Source organism: Lycorma delicatula, chromosome 9 (genome assembly GCF_047948215.1).
Source record: "Lycorma delicatula isolate Av1 chromosome 9, ASM4794821v1, whole genome shotgun sequence".
NCBI classification, from domain to species: Eukaryota; Metazoa; Arthropoda; class Insecta; order Hemiptera; family Fulgoridae; genus Lycorma; species Lycorma delicatula.
In genome coordinates, this window is record NC_134463.1 from 127362347 (window position 1) to 127382814 (window position 20468).

The window sequence follows — 20468 nt, forward strand, 5'->3', positions numbered from 1 at the left end:
AGCTTTTTGAGCAATTCTTGTAAGGTTTTTAAAAAAATGTATAATAAATTTTACTATCTATAAAAAATTTATTGTCGATTTAATTAATAAAAGCACAAGTATTGTTTTCAGCTTTTGAAATACTGTATTTCTCGGTCAAGCGACTTTTTTGGGACACTATATTTTCTTATTCAAGGTAAGAAACGGAAATACGTACAGTTAATCTGTTATTTTTAGAAATCATCTCCAGTTATTAGTTAAGAAATGGTTTGCAACCGAAAAAAAAAAAATAAAAGGAAAAAATACAGAATAGATTAAAGAAATAATAATATTGATTTTTTTAATAATTCAAATGGAAGTGAATATATCTTTAAAGAAATGTTATTCTATTTATTAGAAAGAATATAACTGATTTAAGTAAAAGAAACATTTGAACCAACTGCAGACAAACATTACCGTTAAAAACAAACTGACACGCCAAGAGAACTAAAGACATAAATAATCTCTTATATTCCAGTAAAAAACAAGCCAAGGGTGATGTTATATCTCATGTACACGTGTTCATACGTTTTAATATATATATATATATATTTGTGTAGAGAGAGAAAGAGAGGGATAATAAGTGAGTAAACAAGCTCTGTTATAAATGATTTATTATAAATGACGAACAAATCTGTTCATCTTTTAACTCACTTTTGGTTTTGTGTATATGCGATCTAAGTGTACGTCAATTATGTTTCAATACACACACACACACACACGCACGCATATGAAAGCAAATAATGCAGAGTTAAAGTAAGGAATTTACTCGAAATATATAAACATAAACGATTTTTAAAATCATTATATTCATTTTAACTGCTGTGAAATCCATTTGTGACCAAACACCAAACATTTAAAAAATGTTATTGTAATAAAAACTCAGTTGTCGTTTTCCTTTCCTGTTCATATAAATATTTATAAATAAAAAATATTCAAAGTCGATAAATTAAAAACTTTAGTTAAACAAATTTAGCAACATAATTCAGATTCTTTTTACTTTATTTTAAATATATAAACTCTGATGTAAACGATTAAACGCTTTTTCAAACAAAAACAAAATTAATTTAATTAATGATTTAATTAATTTAATAATTAATTTAATTTAAATGATTTATCGTTAACGATGCCCAGTTTTTTACATCCTCTCTCTTGCCGCCATGAACAGGGTCATGTACAAGCATTTCTGTTATATAGTTTTTTATATACTTGTCCTTGAATTGGTTACATACAATAGCGTTTGCGTCTTTGTTTTAACTACTGTCAATTTTAACTGAATTTTTTTTTTAGCACAAGCGGCAGTGTAATTATAAAAAGAATTTCAGACTACATATATCTTACAGTTCTATACTTGTTCATCAATAATTTTATGTATATACAAAACTCTTGACCGAACAAATACAAAAAAAAATTTCAATAAAAAATCCTTTTTTCACGCTTACTAGGGAATATAGAATGAGAAATTAAATAGTTTCCTGTCTTCACAAAAGACGAATATACATTTTAAATATCGATATACCGATTCAAAATGTTCATTATGATCGCCAAATGGTTGTCTAATTATTAAACATCATTACTTTCATAGAAACTATTACTCTTAATTAGTATTATTAGTGTAGTAGGATATTTTACTTACATCACAGTCTAAAACAATAAATTAATATACGAGTTTTGCGCAAAATCCAACTAAAAGAATGACATTAGAGTATGTCATTCTATCACGTAACGCTACAACAATCCAATGATGAGCCGATTACCTTACGTTCACATAAGTTATAAGAAAACTTTTCTCAGGATTACCAGAGGAATTTCCGCTACAAAATACATGAAATTATCATTATACTCATTCAATCTAATGAACAGTACGCCTTGAACATCTATCATTTTTATTTTTTTCCGGGAAACTGGTCAGATTTGACCTCCATGATCAAATTATGTTTTTAATTTAAAAATGATGCGGTATTAAAAGCATTAATATGAAAAAAAACTATTTGTAATAAAACATTTTGTTGTAGGACTTTCCCGTCACGCAGCCTTTTTCTGATGCACGGCTTACACACAGACACACGCGCGCGCGCTTACCGACCGTATTTCATTTCATTATTAAATAATTCATTTCATAGATTCTTTAAATTTCGACCTCTTAAGTTCGGCTGATTCAGAAACTTTTGTAAATTGTTCATTTGGCGTAGATTTTTTTTATAGTTTTTTAAGTGTTAATCAATTTTTTAAAAGCTTTATCATTTTTATGTGTAATATGAGCGGTACTTCACATAAAATTATCCGTACAGGCCATTCTCAAGCAATGTTAAAGTGAAGCGAGCGTTCCGTTTAAAATAAAAAGAATATTTCTAAACGTAGTCGATTAACTTCTAGTAAACTGTAAAAAAGATTGTCATAAAATGAGTAAATATTTACTATTACTTTCAAACAATTTTTCTTTTAAATTTCTCCAAAAAAATACTTCTACCAAGGAAAAGTCTAACTGAGAATCTATTATAGGACCACTGGACACATCTCCTGCATCATTAACATATTTAAAGAAATCCTAGTCGCTATAGACTGTAGGTGTTCAGACTCAAACATTGATTCTTCTTCATTATGCTTATAATTAAAAGAATTGCCCTTCTTACTTGTTAAAGTATCAAGCTGTTTCTAATTCAGTCAACAGCTGACATTTTCTTAATATTTATTTTTGTAAATATGTAAACTGCCGTTCTTACTTTTTTGTAAAAGTAAATAAATTTGAATATTCAGCTAGCCTATTTTATCAGCTGATATTTTATTTTAGTAATTCATTATTAATGCACTATTTAGGCTAAATTTAGAGCTCTTACTGTTACTTACATACACACTAGTATGTTTTTCAACAATGTAATGTAAAATTAGTTAAATGATAACATTTTAATTTAACATGAAATTCAATATGGCAAAGAACAGTTAATAATGAAATAAGTTTATAAGGTCAACAATTAAGTATAATCCTAATCTAGTATTCATTTATACACCAGTATGCCAAATAATTTATTAAAAGTTGAATTATTCATTTTATGGGTTACAGAGCAATGACCTAACAATGAATATTCTAATGTATATAAGACTTTGGTACTTACATATTAATGCCACTGCAGCTACAGCTGCTGTTTAGGTTATGTTCATGTACTGACAAATCGTACGTATATCAAAATAACCTAACTAAATATAACCAAATCGTACGTATATCACTATTTTTTATATACTACCTTTGTATTTTATCCATTTTGTTGTCACTAAATATGCCAGAACTTGAGGTTATTACTTAAAAGTTTGGTGTTTAACAGTGACATTAGGTTTATTTCTATTCAGAAAAATGAATGTGCTTTTCTGAAGGTCTGTGCGTACTTGATGCTTCTAACCTTATGAGTCAGCACAAAAGCTTATTTACTTAAAATGTTTATTTTGTTTTTTTGTAAATTGGTACCATATATTTCTTCAAACATCCTGTCTGATATGTTCATCTTCTGATAAATCATTTTGATATTTAAATCACATACTGTAGAGTCGCCTTGGGTTGGAAATAACCCTAAATTCAGTAATTCTCCTAGTGTTTAGCATATTCTTTGTTCACTTATTATTCTTTTTTACATTCTTATTCTCCCATTATGCTAGTTTAAATCTACAAGCAGGGAAATGCTGCAAAATATATCATTAAATAAATGTGGCAGATGTCTAAGAGGAATATTGAAAAATTACTCTTTCCATCACAGCAAGTGTCTGTGATCCTCTAGGACTAATTGGCCTTATTATTATAATCAAACAAACAGTTTATGTAGTCATTATGACAACTCAAAGTTGACTGGGACAAAATATTACCCAAACCATTAATACAGTGGCTTTCAGTGTATAATCAATTAAATCTAATCAAGTCATTCAATATAAGTAGATCCATTAAGTTTGATAATAGTAAAATTCATTCCATAAAATTACATGGATTTTCTGATGCTTCTATTAATGGATGTGGTTGTTATATTTATATACACTAGTCCAACCATGTAATTACTAATGTACTGTTCTAAATCAAAATTAGCCCCCTTGAAACAAATCATATTACCCAGACTTGAACTCTGTGATTGTTTACTATTTTCACGTTTATTTGTGAAGGTTGTATAACTGCGTTATACACTTTGATGAGATACACTTATACTCTGATTCAATCATAGCACTTCGTTGTATTCATGGACATTTTTCGAATTGGAAAGTATTTATAGGTAATAGTTTCTGACATTCAACGAAACACTTCAATTACCAATTGATATTACATCAAATTCTCTGATAATCCAGCAGACAGACATATTGTCTAGACCTTTTTCACCAAGCAGGTTACTTGATATGTCACTATGGTGGCGTGGTCTTCCTTAGCTATTACAATCTTCTTCTCATTAGCCAATGGATTGTAATATTACATTAAATGATGATAATTTTAATCCTGAGTATTAGAAAGGCGTAAAACTATATTAACTTCATGTATATCTAATGTTGTATATGATTGAACACAAAGATTTTCATCTTTACATACAAACAGAAACATTTAGTTTCTGTTTCAGATTCATTCACCATATGAAATCCAAACAGTCTGAATGTAATTTTAGTACTTTTAACTACTAAGGAGTCAGATCATACTCTTTACTTTTTTATGTCAATCACAATCCTTATATTCGAATGAGATAATCAGATCATCGATAAACAAACTAAGCTTAGTTCACTAGATCCATTTTGATGATTTAGGTCTAATCTGTGTAGGAGGCAGACTTCAACGTTCTCTGCTGCAATCATGTTAAACATCCTATTGTTTTACACCTGAGTGTGAACATTCTGGAATTGTCAACTCTGAACACTTACATTGAACACATCATTTGTTGCGACAGAGATACTGGATAATAATGCAAAAAGAATAATTTTGTCAATCTTTCATGCGTTTAATCTGCTTAAGATGTGATGCAAAACTCAATTCCAACAGCTTTGTCAATTACTGTCTGGTAGTGATTCCCTCCTGAACATTCTCTTGTGCAGTAGATTATAGTGGCCCAATTATAATTCGTCATGGCAGGCAGAGATCTAAAACATTGAGTAAGGCTTGCATAGCACTTTTATGTTTAGGAGCCACTAAGGCTATTCATTTAGAGTTAGTTTTTGATTTAGCAATCATTTTTTTCCACCTTCAAAAAAATTAATTTCACGTAGAGGTATATCTAATATATTTTCCGATAACTATGCTAACTTTCATTCTGTTAGAAATATTTTGTACAACTTGTATCGACTTTTAAGATCAGACAAATTAAATGTTCACGAGGAATTAAATATTAAATTAAATATTCACAAATACATCACATGAAATTAGTTTGTGAGAAAGTGCTGTCAAGTGTAATAGGAAAAACAATTCTCAACATAAGGGAATTTTATACAGTGTTGTTACAGATTGAGGTTTGTCTTAATTGTTGTCCAATTTTTGCTATTTCCACTGATCATAGAGACACTGGCTCTCTCTGGTGTACAGATATGATTTTGTATCAACTTAGTTATTTTTTTATTAAATATGTGCATTCGGATTAATTTGCTTGCTTAAAATAAATATTTAGCATTTAAGATTATTTTATTTTTGTCATTCTAATTTAACTTTACTGGCATAAAAATTTATCAATATTTAAGCAATTTGGTGTAAGCAACTTTATTTATTATTCTCCTTAGTGAAACAAAATTTAAATTTAGAGGTGAAAAATGAAGTTTCATAAAAAAAAATTAGGTTAGTGAAATTGCATTTTGTTTCTAATTTTTAGCTATTAAATTTTTCGTGAATGAACACAGTTTAAAGCAATTTGTAAAAAATAAGAATATTTATTAAAAGGATTAGGGTATGTGAAACTGTATTTTTTATTTTTTTTACTTAGGAGATATATAATGCTAGTATACAGAAAGAAAAAAAGTGAAATGTTTAAAGTTTAATCAATTTATTTTTGATTTTCCAGCCAGAAGTTAAGAATTATTTTTTGAATATAATGAAATTTTCATTAAAGTGACAAATCTGAGATTTGCAGATAATTTAATGAAAAATCCTTTGGGTTTTAAAACATCTCAAGCGTCATGATGTTCTAAGCTTAAATTAAATGTTTCTTAACTATTCAAAATTAAAATAATGATGCAAATTTGAAATTATATTCACGTTTACTTTCTTAACTATGAAGGTATTTAGTTAACATGTTATACTTAAGTTGAATCAGTAATTTCATTACTAAAGACTAATTGAATAATACTTAAAAATTTATGGTGATTGATATTTTGTAAAAATTATTGATATAATTTCAAAACTATTTTATCCATTTTGTGAAAGATAAATTTTTCATCTTTCCACAAAGTCACTATTTTCCACAAGTATTAATCGATAAGCTTCATTATTTAGCATGTAAATTAATCCAAGCACAGGGAATTTTTTTGTAATTTCTATGTTGTGGGTGTAACACTCATTCTTTAAGTTGTCTGTGTAATGTGAGGTTATCAGATATTCGTTATTTAACAATTTAAAGAAACCGGTTAATTTTCATCTCAAAGGAAAGGAAAATGTGGCTGTGAAAGAAAACCTTCTCCAACACGGGATCAATCATAAGTGTGTAAAAGTAAATTTTTATGACGATTGATAGAAGCCTAATTCTTGCGGCAGGAAAGAAAGCTCATCAGGCTGCTGAAAAGTAGTATTTATCTCCAATAATGTGCAAAAAAACTGCTCTTGTGTGCTAAACAATACTGGAAAATGCAAATTTTCTGGAAGACAAATTTTTATGTTCAGGAGCAGCTTGCAGATTTATTCAATTTTGAATGTAAATTAATGTGTAATAGATAATTTTAAGCGTTCGACCGTTAGACAGCAACTAAGTAAACGCAACTATAACCGATTAACAATTTTTCAGAACTAATGTTCTTGACTGGCGACAGGATGAAACATTAGTTATCATTAAAAATTTACAAATTACGAATGAAAATTATACAATTTCACTAGATCTATTAAAATAAGGTGTTTCTCATAATGCAGATTGTATTTTACAACTAAATTCCATTAACTGAGAATCATTGGATAATTTATCCAAGTTTATCTTTCATATTTCAGTGCTCTTGAAGCGATGAATAATCCAATCGATACATATGAATTTATTATTGTTCGGTTAACATCAAAGTTAGTTTGTATTCTAACTTTGATGTTTACAAATGTTTACATTTTTCCTTCCAGATTACGAAGGAGAAATGTTCACCTCAATTTCATAGAATTCCTTGAATTTAGAAGGCAGATGCTTGAAAATATTAATGCAAATAAGTCAAACCAGCAACAAGACATATTTCCAAGGGACAGCGATACAACATTGGAACTAAATCCTGTACTAAACATTTTAATATAAATGCTGATAAGCAATACTAGGAAAATAATTTTATTTATTCAAAATTTAATTATAATCAATGTCTAATTTGTATTTTAATCATTATATGCGTGTACACCTATAGCGTGTGCTACCGGTATAGAAGAAAACGTATTCAAGTTATGCAACAAAACTGCCTTTAAGCTTCTTTTTGATGAGTATAAATAAACGGCGATCGTGAATAAGATATTCAATGTCCAGTTCAGACATTAGCCCCCTAGGGCACACTAGTGACAGGATGAAATTAAACTGTCTCTTCTAAAGTATTTCAGTAAATTTTCATTTCGATTTCTACATACTGAAATTTTAGTATTCTTGATAAATAAATTCCATTCTTTAAGATGTGAAGCTAGGAGTTCTCCTATTGTTTCAACAAATGCAAATGAATTACGTCGTTCAGTTCGGCTTATGTGATGTGGTGAGGTTTAGAATTTGATTTTTTTGGAATGTAATTAATAACTATTGAAGTTTAGGATTCATTGGTTGCGCCTTCTGAGTGAATCGGAAATTTCTTTCCTAGAGGTTGGAGTGATTGGAATCGGTAAATCAATACCGTTAAGTACCGGTCTCATAGCTGAATGAACATTTGGGTATGCGATACTGCTTTTATTGTTTGAATTGAAACCAGTAACATTTGTTAAGCAAAAGTAGCAGTCATCATAATAGTTAGTTGGCTCTCACCAAATCATAGGTATGCCGAAAGACAAATTGTCTTTTTTTTTCATTTTAACCGCCGGGTTAGTTTAATGTAGCACTTGACGCATGCTGTGTCGAGCCCTGGATTTATCTCAACAGTTTTCAGCAGATTCGATACTGGTTTTCATTGACTTGTCACGGTGAATTCTCTGCAAATGTAACAAAAAATATTTGGAGAATTTTTACAAGTTCAATTTTTATTCATTGTAAAATTCAAAATATTTGAATGAATGAAACTAACTGAAATATTACAGAAATACTTAATTATAAAAGTAATTTAGTTTTAATTTACAAATACTTAATTACTTAAAATACTTTATAAAATTGTTTCACCATGGAGTGCAATAAAACACAGTGCAAAATACACACACACACACACACACACACACACACACACACACACACACACACACACACACACACACACACACACACACACACACACACACACACACACACACACACACACACACACACACACACACACACACACACATATATATATATATATATATATATATATATATATATATATATATATATATATATATATATATATATATATATATATATATATGTATATATATATATATATACATATATATATATACACACACACACACACACACACAAACTTGAATGTTCAATAAAATAATATCAAAAATTGTTTTCTCATAAAAATCTTTCACTAATTTTACGGCATCACTTATGAAATCTTTACAACTAAAGTACACAGCAAGTCATACCAAGAGCTGAACTCATACTGAAGAAAATTTCATCGCATTGAATTACTCATTTCTTGACTCGCTGACATGTCTTACACATGTCTGGTTTGACATGAAATGACATCAATCGACTGTTATGTATCAAATATAGATCTACAGCATGCGTCGCAATATAAATCAGATGTGAATAAATAAACATACAGACATACTATATATTGTGAATGATGGAATAGATAAATTTAAGGGGTTGTAACTTACGAAAGTTACATAATAGGGTTGTTTTGAAATACATATTCAGATTCTGCATATAAAATACTACATAGAACGCTTACTCCCTTTTCAGTTGCAAATTTTATGTTTACCAGTGTAATTATTGATATCCAAATGTCACCGTTTTTAAATAATGGCCACCTGTAGAAAATTTTCCAAACACGAGGAAAAACACCAGTATTTAAAGAAAGATAAAGAGCTTGGTTAAAAACTGTACAAAAAAGGTACACCATTTTTTCGCTAAAAGAGGATGAATGTTTTCTGGATCTGTTGAAAAATTATCTCTCAGTCGACAAATTGCCTCTTCAACATCATTCCCGGTTAAAATAATATTACTGCAGCGATCATTACAGTTAAAAGTTATTTCAAGCTACGAAAAATCATTGTTAGTATAGACACTCATTGTATATTGTCACACTCATTTTCACAATGCATACGTGATGGATAAGATCAACCGTTGTCAATTTTATTTGCAAATTTAAAAAATCTTTGGAATTATCAGTTAGACTACTCGACTTTAGTATAATTTAATAATAAATCTTTATGACTAAGAGTATTATATACGCTTTGTTTTTAAATAATTCTTAATAAGTAAATTTATATTGTTTTTGTAGCTAATGGAACTTTATCTTAATAATAATTTTACTAGAGAACCGCTTCGAAAATTAAATATTTTTTTATAAGTATTTTTGGTACATGACTGTCAACATATTATTTTAGTGGTCGCCGTAAAAGATGGTGCTTATTTTTAAACTATTGTATCCGTTAAAAAACCGCATAAAAGAAATAAAAGTATTGTCAGAAATTGCAGTTATTTTTGTGCTAACCGGATTCAGACGATTTTAGTTAACCTCATTATTTTGAAAATTAGGGGTGTGAAAAGCAGAAAATCGTGATTTTTTGCATTGTTTTGAGAATGTAAATTTTCAATTACTATAAAATTAAAATCAATTTTCTACTTCAAGAGCTAAATTAAGTGATTGTTTCTCAGTAATTATGAATTAAGATTTAGCTCAAAACTACTATTATTTAAGTGTGCAGAACGGTTTGTACGAGACAGCTTCATCTTTAGTTTCAATCAATATTTTACAGGAAAAAACACATTATTGAGGTGGGAAAGGTATGAAACTATCATTCAAAAAGTACAGTCGCAACCGGTAGTTTAGTGTGCATCCTGTTCATTGCTATATATACCAATGGCATGCGGGCATGGTTTAATATTATCTTTCACATAGTTTTGTCAGATTACTTTATACTTCGTTTATATTATAAATTATATTTTTTGTAAATAATATTACAAATATAAATACTATTATTATTATTATTATTATTATTACTACTACTACTACTACTACTACTACTACTACTACTACTATTGTTATCATACATTTTTATTTTTACAACTATTCGCAATATTTCTATCAAAGACTTATCTGTATAAAAAGAATAACAGATTAAAAAAAGGCATTATAATCATTATCGGTAAACATTATACAATTTATTATAAACACTGAAATCTAAAAAATCTGTAAAAGCGGTTGTAAGCAACTACTTTTTCTGGAGCCACTGTTAGATTTCAGGTTTTCTCCAGCTGTTTGTGGTAACTTTATTCACAACAACACGATCATTTATTCGCAACAGGGTGATAACTTGCATTATCTATTATTATTAAGCTGCCTTCTTGTAAGCCATTCAAAAAGTCATTTGTAAACCGATTTTTAAAACTGTCGCTATCCATTTCTGAATGATAATCTGAACCGGCTTTTGATTTACTGCAGATAACAGCATTTTTAACATTTAAATTTGGATAACGTTTAGCAAAAGAAACATTTTCAAGGTTTTCCCGTGCAAAACCTGCCAAATTAGTCACTCATAACTTTTTTTGTGGCTGCACTATTAACGCTTGCAGTAAGTGAATTATAGATACAATTTATTTTTATTTCATAAATTATACAAATAATCGTAAACATATTTACTTTGTCGCATTCATTTTTTGTTTTTTATTACAGTAAGGAGATTTAGTACAACCGAAAGAGGTACCGCTTGATATTGATAATAGTAGTATTGAAAAAGATCCTTTAGCAATGGAAGAAACCGACTTAGTTAAATCAGAAAATTTGGAAGTTGAAAATGAAGAGGTAAGGGTGTTGATTTTGTGTATAGGGGACACTAATTATCCAGAAGGACCTTTGCAAGGTCAAGTCAGGATAATTTAAAAGTTTTTATCATATATACTGTACATAGCATTCTAATGTTTAGATACAACGTAAGATTTAGATACAACGTAAGAAAAAAGAGATCAGTAATATAGTGTAAAAAATACTATGTATAGAAATTTGCGTTTATAACTAGTTTAACAAAGACCTAAATATTTATATACGTATTTTTTTTCTGCTAAATGAATTGCAAAACAGTCAGTTAAAAAACCCAGTAAAATTAAAGATCAATAAAAAAAATTGCTGTTGAAGCATATATTTTGGTGTTTAAATTTTTCAAATATGTATTAGTTTATGTTTTAAATTGCCTAGTCTGGATTTTAACGGTCCAGTTGAACTGGATATCTGGAAAATTGGTGTACCGCTGTATTATATTTTTGTTATTACATAATTTGTAAATTTTAGATTACATACAGTTCATTATATGTTTAGCCCACCAGGCTGGTCTACTGGTTAACTTGTCGTAAATCGGTTGTTTAACAACTGATTTTCACAGAAAGGTTCTCAGATTCAAATTCTAGTTATAGTTGATTTTATAAGGATATAAAAACTAAACAGTGGATACTGATGTAATGTAGTAGTCGGGGTTCAATTAACCATATCTCTCAGGAACGGTTGACCTGAGTGTACAAGACTACACATATTTTACATGTCGTACAAATCTCTCATCTCACTGGGCCATGGAGGAGTAGCTTTATTGTTCACTAGTTGAACAAATTACAACGTACACATTAAGAGAATAATTTATATATATTTTTAATAACCTTTGCAATATTTCATTTATAGTAAATTTATATTAAAAATTAAAACTATTTTCTTTTACTTTGGCATACTTTTATCTTTATTCTTGATTCTGTCATTTTTAACAATTAAGACAGATTTTTAATAGTATCTTTTGTAATAATGTTTTTAACTCCTTAACAGTTATTTTAGCGGTTATTATGAGTGAAAAAAGGGCATATTTTTTCACTAAACTTTTATCATTTTGCCTTTTTTTTTTAGATATTTCTGATCGTACAATGAATATGACAAAAAAACAAATTTAACAACCTATTTAAAAAAACAGAGTGAGCCAAAAGAAATGCAACCCTAAATTCAAAAACATACTCCAGAGGGAGATTTAGTTTTTTGCTGGCGGGAGAATGTGTGTGTTGGCAACAGGTATCTTGTGGTAGAAGAGTAGTGCACAATAGCTGAGCAATTTCCCTCCTTTTTAATGACAGTAGTCGGTAAGCTGTGAGCAGATAAACCGTGCATTTCTCTCAGACTATACACTGCATTCATTGTTGAAAGTTATTTTAAATTGCTGTCATTTTTAAAATGTCATAGACTTTAGGGTAGCTTTTCCTGAATCGCAGGTACCTAATAAATCAATGATTTGACACGTAGTTGCTCGTTTTAGAGTAACTGGTAGTGTGGATGAATGGTCCAGCTTACCTATAGTTTAAGTGATCTGTCCTTGGAAAATATGTGCGTATGTTTGTTGCACTCATCAAGAAAAATTGTGTCAATAAACCGAAATGTCTTAAGGGAGTGTTGGCAGAGCCACAAAGAAGCTGAAGCTCTGTCCGTTTTGGATGAGCTTTGAGAACCTCATAGGGGAAAAACTTGCATTACTCTTAATGGTTTTTGTATTTTATTTACGGCAATGTTCAGGTGTTGAGGTGTTGGGCTATGTTTACTACTCTGATGAAGTGCAATTTCACCTTAATGGCTAGTAAACAGCCAGAACGGCATGATACTGGAGTTCAGAAAACCCTCATATTTTCCATGAGACCCCCGTTACATTCACAGAAGGTTGAAGTTTGGTGTGCAATTTTGCAGAAGAGAATTGTAGGACCGGTCCTTTTCACGGAAATGATAACGGTTGAAATTTCAGGATATCATCATACAATTCGTGGTACTATTAAACTGTTGAATGGGACTGCTGGCTGCAGCAAGACAGTGCAACGGCATACACAGCGAATAGTACAATGTTGCTCGGGTTCTTTGGGGAACACATCATTTCATGGACTGTGGCTGTTGAATCGCCGGATTTAACTCCCCCTGACTTTTTTCTTTGGGGACATCTGAAGGTTAATGTCTGTAAGAACAACCCTCGCATAATCTTACGACTCAAGCGCAACATCAAAGACAAAATAAACCATATAAGTGCAGCGACCGTCTGAAAAATAGCACCTAACATGAATAAATGTGTTGAGGCATCTGTAGCAGCAGATATAGGACATTTCCAGCATCTGTTGTGAGAAAAAAAGAGTATATTACGTTAAAGATTTTTTAAGAATATTAATTATCGGGTTATAGATCTTTTGGCTCACTCTGTATATAATGAACTAACTTGACATAATGACTGAAGGAAGTGAATATACATCTTCTACGCATATTTTTTTCACAATTAAAAAACATACGATATAAATGAACATTTTACCCTAAAAACTAATAACAGATTATTTTTTTATGAAAATAGTTCATAAATATTATACAGTAACCTTTGTCTAACAGGTACCTAGTTTCTAAAAGAGTTTTGGCTATATTAATGGTGTAGCTATGATTTTGGTGATTTTTACGGTGTAGAAGTGATTTTTACGGGTTAAAATTTTTCCAAATCCAAGAGGTGTAAAAAGGGACTTGTTTGTATAATAGCTTTCAGTTTGCGGCTTCCAAATAATTCCTGATAGCATATATACAGATTGAAACAAAAGCCTCTCATCATTATCAGTCGGTTTCCACAGGTGAAACCTCAAAAACTATTAGTATTTTAATTTTTAAGAAATTTTTGGCGTAAAGATTAGTCTGCTTCACTAGAATATCACCTAATTTATCAGTAAAAAATAACCTAAATAAAGAATATTCATTATTAGGGTCACCGATTGGGAATTTTATTCCTGGAGTACAAGTAACTATTTGAGGGTAGTAAAGCTTTGTGATAACAGCTTAAATAAGCCATTCTAAGCCCAATGTTTTGTCATTTTATTAGCGATACTTATTCAAGGTCTTTTACCTATCTGAACAGGAGGCTGTATATCCTGTTCCTCATCATATTTGTCATGAGCAATATCCCCAAGATCAGAATCACTATCTGAATCGCTATCGGCTAAATCATAAAAGTTTTATTATATCACTTTCATTTACACATGACTAACAGGCCTTGTTCTAATAAATTTCACTTACAATATCTAATTGTTATATCAGTAATATTGTAAAACACTTAAGTAATTCAAATAATAAGACAAAGATCATTTACTCACTTAAAAAATTACTAAAGGTACGTTGCAAGAATTGCGTTGAAAGAGTTGCAAGGACTGAAGTCAGGTGAATAAAGTGGTTGAGGAATTACAGGAATGTTTTTCTTTGCCAAAAACTCATTAATTGAGAGTGCAGTATGACAATGTGCATTGTCATGTTGCTGCATCCAGTTGTCTTTGATGGCTGGTCTCAGGCAGGCAGGCTTTTTTACAGTATTTCAAGAATTTCTCGGTAAACATATTAATTTACAGCCTGTCCTGAAGACAAAAACTCATTATGGACAATGCCATTAGTATTGAATAAATAAATTAGCGTGGTTTTGATTTGTTTATTTTTGCTTATTTGGCACGCGTTTTGTTTGAAGCGTCCCACTCTTTGCTCTGGTGTTTTGTTTATGGGTTGTACTCAAATATCCAAGATTCATCACCAGTAATAACATTTTTTAGAAAGTCAGGATCGATTTCAATTTGCCGTAGAAGATTGCAGCACACTTCTACCCTGTTGTTTTTCTGTTCAACAGTGAGGTTTTTTGGGGTCAATTTTGCACAAACTTTTTTCATGTTTGATTCGGTTGTCAAAATTTGATGGACTGTGTTACAGTTCAAATTTAATTGTTCTGCAATCATCTGACAGTTAATCACTGGTCGTACCTTATCAAGCTCAACATCGCTCTGAATCGCTCAGTATTGTCGTCACTTCTTGATAACAATGTTCCAGAGCATGGATTGTTCGCAACTGACTCCCGGCCATCTGAAAATGCTTTAAACTGCCTAAAAACGTAGGCTCGTGACAGAGCGTTTAACACAAAACTTGATTGAACAATGTTGCTTATAATTAGTATCACTCATTTTTGTAATGGACAACAAAATCATTTAACGAAAAGTTTGTTTGCATCTCACATGGTGACAATAGACTAAAAATATTAATACCTAATATAAATCAGCTATTCCTATAACCATATGTTTATTAGTAACTTTACAACTAGTCTCATTACTTTATTTACAGACCTCATGTATGGTGGTATTTTAGTTCGGTTGGTTTTTTCTAAAACATGTATGCGATAGTATACATATCAAGTTCTAGCCGATCGCATACTATAAGATAAGTAAATTTCTTTATTATAAAAAGGTTATTATGAATGTATGTATAAAATAGTCAGTTTTTTATACACATTTAGTGGCTTTTTACAAGATATAACAACTTATTGTAATTGAAATAATTTCACATTACCTTTTAATTATCGGTTATTTTTAATTCTGCAGGTTACTGTCAATAAAGGAAACATCGAGGGAAATACCATGAGTTGTATTACTTGTAAGAGATGCATGAATAATTCGGTAAACGATGGAATTATAAACAAAAAATCCAGTGAATGTAAGTGTGTATATGGCGATGTAACTATAAAAAATTTAGTCGACAATTGTAAGTCTTTTAATCAAAGTTCTGCTTTAAAATAACATTTAAATATTCACGCTAAATAGAAAAATTTTATTTGTAACTTTTTGTCAAAAGTTACTTGATTTCAGAAGCGATTTAAAAAAAACATGTTAATAATATTCATACAAAAGAGAAAAATTAATTTGTAACTTCTACTAAAAGGTTTTTAATTATCTTTCCGATTCAACATGTATATTTATTTACTTCCCAAAGGGAAAAATGATATACATAAATTTTGTCAAAAGTCTTTTTAAAATTGCAGTTGTGATTTAAAAAAAAAAAACAAAAAACCAATTAATTTCCATGCTAAAGAAAAGAATTAATGTTTGTAACTTTTTATCAAAAATCTTTTAATCGGTTAACGTTTTAAAAAGACATCATAATAATATCGTTATTAGAGAATCATTCTGACCTTTAAAAATCTTATATTAAGAAAATTGATTAAGGGAAAAATTCGATAGCATTCTTTCAAGTGTGCATAATCTAAAAAAAGTATAACAAAATTTATCTAAGGTTTATAATTTAACATTACATTTTTCTCATTTTTGTTTGTTATAACTTCAGGCAGGGAGGTTTCTACCTTGTAGACTAAACGAAATTAAAAAAATCACTTTTGGCTTCAAAGTAGTATTACGATTACTGTTAGGTATTGCATCAGAGAATGAGATAAAGTAACAATTTTGTAGCGCGTGAAAAATACCATGCCTGACCAGGATTTGAACGCAGGACGACCAGATGAAAGGCCGAGATACTATCACTCGCCACAGAGACCAGCAAGGCTACAAACTAATTAAAAAAATTTAGATTTATATATTATTCTAGTTTATAATAAGCGGGTGACGTTTATGAACATTTCAGGCCCAGAACCGATGTCAGTTTGGATGATTTGGTTGGTTCTAAGGAATTCCATCGGTTCAGAAAAACCGGTGTAGAGAAACGCGTGTAAAGTTCACAAGCGAGACTTGTTATAAAAATCACATGTTACATGTGTTTTTCACAAATAACACCGGTCCTGAATGAATCCAAACAAGAAGTGTAATCTGATATCTGTGCCTGTGATCAATATCGACCTCAAAATCTTTATCGGTGCGATTTCTTTAAAAATGTTTTCTTTTATTGTTATTTCTGGTCGTGAATTATTTTCCTCTTTTTTTACATCGGCAAGCACGATTAAAAATGCTCCAACCCCTTGAAAATAAACAAAAACTAACATTTTTAAATATACGACAGATCATTGTAATAGTCCTATTAAATTGCCAAATATATTCTGTTCCCTATAGAAAAAGTTTTTGGAAGGATAGAAGTCAAAAGAGGACAAAAACTTTAGACTTTCACCGTGCTCTGAAATTCTCTCTGCATCTCTGTTAGTTTAAGTTATAACTTATCAAATATTATGAATTTATACGTGAATATTTATAGACATATTTTTGAAAGTATACGCTGTTAGAAAATATAAAAAATGTTTCTCGTTTACCTAACGATGTAAAAAACCCTTCCTAAAAAATTAAGAATCGGTTAAAAAAAAAAAAAAATACTCTGTTGCCACCGGTTTGTTCAGTTAAAAAAAGTTTATCGTTTATGTCCATTTCTAACGGCAAAATCGCATACCTTTTAAAATGTAATTACATAATTCTTCTATTTCACAATTATATCTCGGATTATTAATTTTACACAGACTACTTGTTCCACCCAAAATCTTCCCTTTCTAACCACCCTGATGTATTCTCCAAATATTTCATCGATGTGCCCTTGTATTCTCTACAACTTTTGCAAGATTTTATAGATTACTGAAAGAAGAGAAATTCCTCTGAAACTATTAACTTCCATTTTGTCTCCTCTTTTGTGTAGAGGTGAATTAAGGCAGACTGCCCGTTCTTGTGAGATTTTTTCTGTCCCAAATGTTTTCAGATGATTTCTGTAATAGATCATATATTAATTATGTAATCATCATAATTTAAAAAATCGCATTGTTATTCTCACCAAGTGCCGTATTAATTTTTTAGAAATACGATTATATATTCTTTATTTGGGGGATTTGAGTTTTTTAGTCGAGTTACTGGTTTCAAAAAGTTGAACTTTTCTTGGGGTTTTTCAATAGTTTTTCATAATAATTATATATTATATTATATTATATAATTATATATTATAATAATAACCCCTCAAAAAATGATTTTTTATTTACACCCATAAATATCATCCTCATTTATCTTCTGAAGTAATACCTTACGGCGGTTCCAGAGGCTAAACAGAAAAGAAGATAATAACCGTGAAGTAAAAGGTACATATATATATTTGAATTTTTTCTTGATTTTAATTAAGAAATATTTCTTATCTCTTCTTAGCACCGGTGAAATATACCTCCCCCTTCCGACTTGCTGAAAGGAATTTTTTTTATTTAACCCGATTCTGTTAATTTTGAAAAAACTGACGTTGGATTTGAAGATTTTATGCTTTTCGAAAATCGATAAAAGTTATAACGTATTATCTATTTTGCCATTTACCATTTTATAATATTCCATAACGTTTTTGAGATTAAAGATTCTTTGCGCAAGATCTGTTTTTCCTGAATTCACCCCGATATTCATCCGGTTGAGGTTCGAACCTATAGTGAAAAAATTACTATCATCATACGTTATAAATTATTATTTTTATTATTACTTATTTTTTTAATTTTCCGGTAAATCTTTGCGTTAATATTCGAGTGATTTTTACGTTAAGTGTAAAGAACGGTTGTGTTTGTTTCTTTACAGCGTATTGATTTTTAATTATCAGTGCGAGTCAAAATGTACGGATAACTACAATTTTTTATTAATTATGTAATTCCATTTAACATTAAGTAAAATTCAGTTCTGTTATTTGGATTTTTTCTATTTGTTATTTTATTTAATCGGCTTAGGTTTCGATTCTGATATTAACGGGTCTTTATAATGCAAAATTAGTTTTACAATTATTCTAGAAATATTTAATGAAATCTTTGCGATAACATTTAAGAAGTCCGATGAAATAAATTTTTCTGTCTTCGTAATCTATTTAGAGTTCCTAAAGAATTTTAATTTAAAATATTATTGAAAATATTGAGAACTAAAAACCAATTTAGTCGTGTTTAGCTTTCTTCGACTAAAATACAGGAGGAATATAAGCCGTAACTAATTATGATTTGAATCAACCTACCGACTACGAACACCTTATTTCTGCTACTATTAAAAAAGAAACTCGAGTAGTTTTTTGTTGAAAATCACAGTTATTTTAAAATAAAACATACACAAAGCATTTTACACAACACAACCCTAATAATAATAGTTTACTTAATTTACATTTTTATTAAAAACTTTAAGGGAAAAATTTGTTATAAGAGAAAAATATTATTGCAGTTTGTTAAGTTTAACTGTTCTTTGGACGACTTAATTTAGTTTAAAGTAATTTAGTATACGCGACACAACTTTAAAATCTTCTTTTTTTTAATCGTTGTTCTCCTGCTCCACCAGGCCGGCTCAACAGTCAAGTAGGGACGAGTTTATTTTTTTGATATCGTTCTTTAATATTTAATAGTTATACCGTAATTACGTATAACCTAATACTTGTCGTTTTATATTTAAGTAAAATTTAAAGAAAATTGTTCGGGTCGTTTGATGTTGAAAAATAAATAAATGTTAAATATAGCTTGACATTTTGAAAGAAACTTTCTGGACTAAATATTTATAAAAAAATTCCTTCGGTGAAATAACTATTCGAAACGGCGACGTTCAACGTTTTCAATGCGCGCTTCAATAAATTGCAGCGAAGAATTTTGTATCTATTCGAACAAATTCTCCAGTAGCTTAAATATTTTTTTTAAATTTCTATCGTATTCGACGTAACAGTTCGCTTACATCTATTACTTCTAACCGTAACACAGGTATGTAAAAAGTACGGTAAACTATTTTTCCGTTCACGGAAGAGCTTATTTTTTATGTATTTAAGCCTTCGATGAACAAATACTTTTTTAAAAAAAAGCAGTAAGTCTTTTTATCTTGTCTGAGATCAAAAAAATTTCTATATTTCTTAATATATGAATCTATAACCGATTAAAAACGTAGTAAAATATGTTTTTGCTTAATTTGAATCTTAAACGATTATTACTGTAATTAATTAAATAAATAAAATACGGTTTCAAATAAATATTTGAAACCGTATTCAAATATTATACGTTTAATATTATGAAAAGAGACCGTTTCAGACGACTTCATAAAATATAATTTAAATGGATTATTACTTTCTAAAGTATTAGAGATTAAAGGAATATAACTTTTGCGAGTTTTATTTATTTTTCGTGGAAAAATGTCGGATTAAAGGTGTATAGAATATTACAGTCGGTTCTTGAGATAAGAACCTGCTGAAATTAACAAATGAATCTGTCTAATTTTAATACAAATTTCTCGGTC

The 20468-nt window shown here is 29.5% G+C and overlaps 1 long non-coding RNA gene across 1 annotated transcript in view; it reads left to right on the forward strand.

Annotated features, from left to right (window-relative positions):
- The window catches only part of LOC142330483 (uncharacterized), a 40281-nt gene extending 24244 nt beyond the window's left edge, over nucleotides 1-16037 (forward strand). The window contains exons 3-4 of the long non-coding RNA XR_012757785.1: nucleotides 11158-11286; nucleotides 15873-16037. This is a non-coding gene — a long non-coding RNA (uncharacterized LOC142330483). The remainder of the gene's footprint in view (nucleotides 1-11157; nucleotides 11287-15872) is intronic.
- Nucleotides 16038-20468: the final 4431 nt, after the last annotated feature.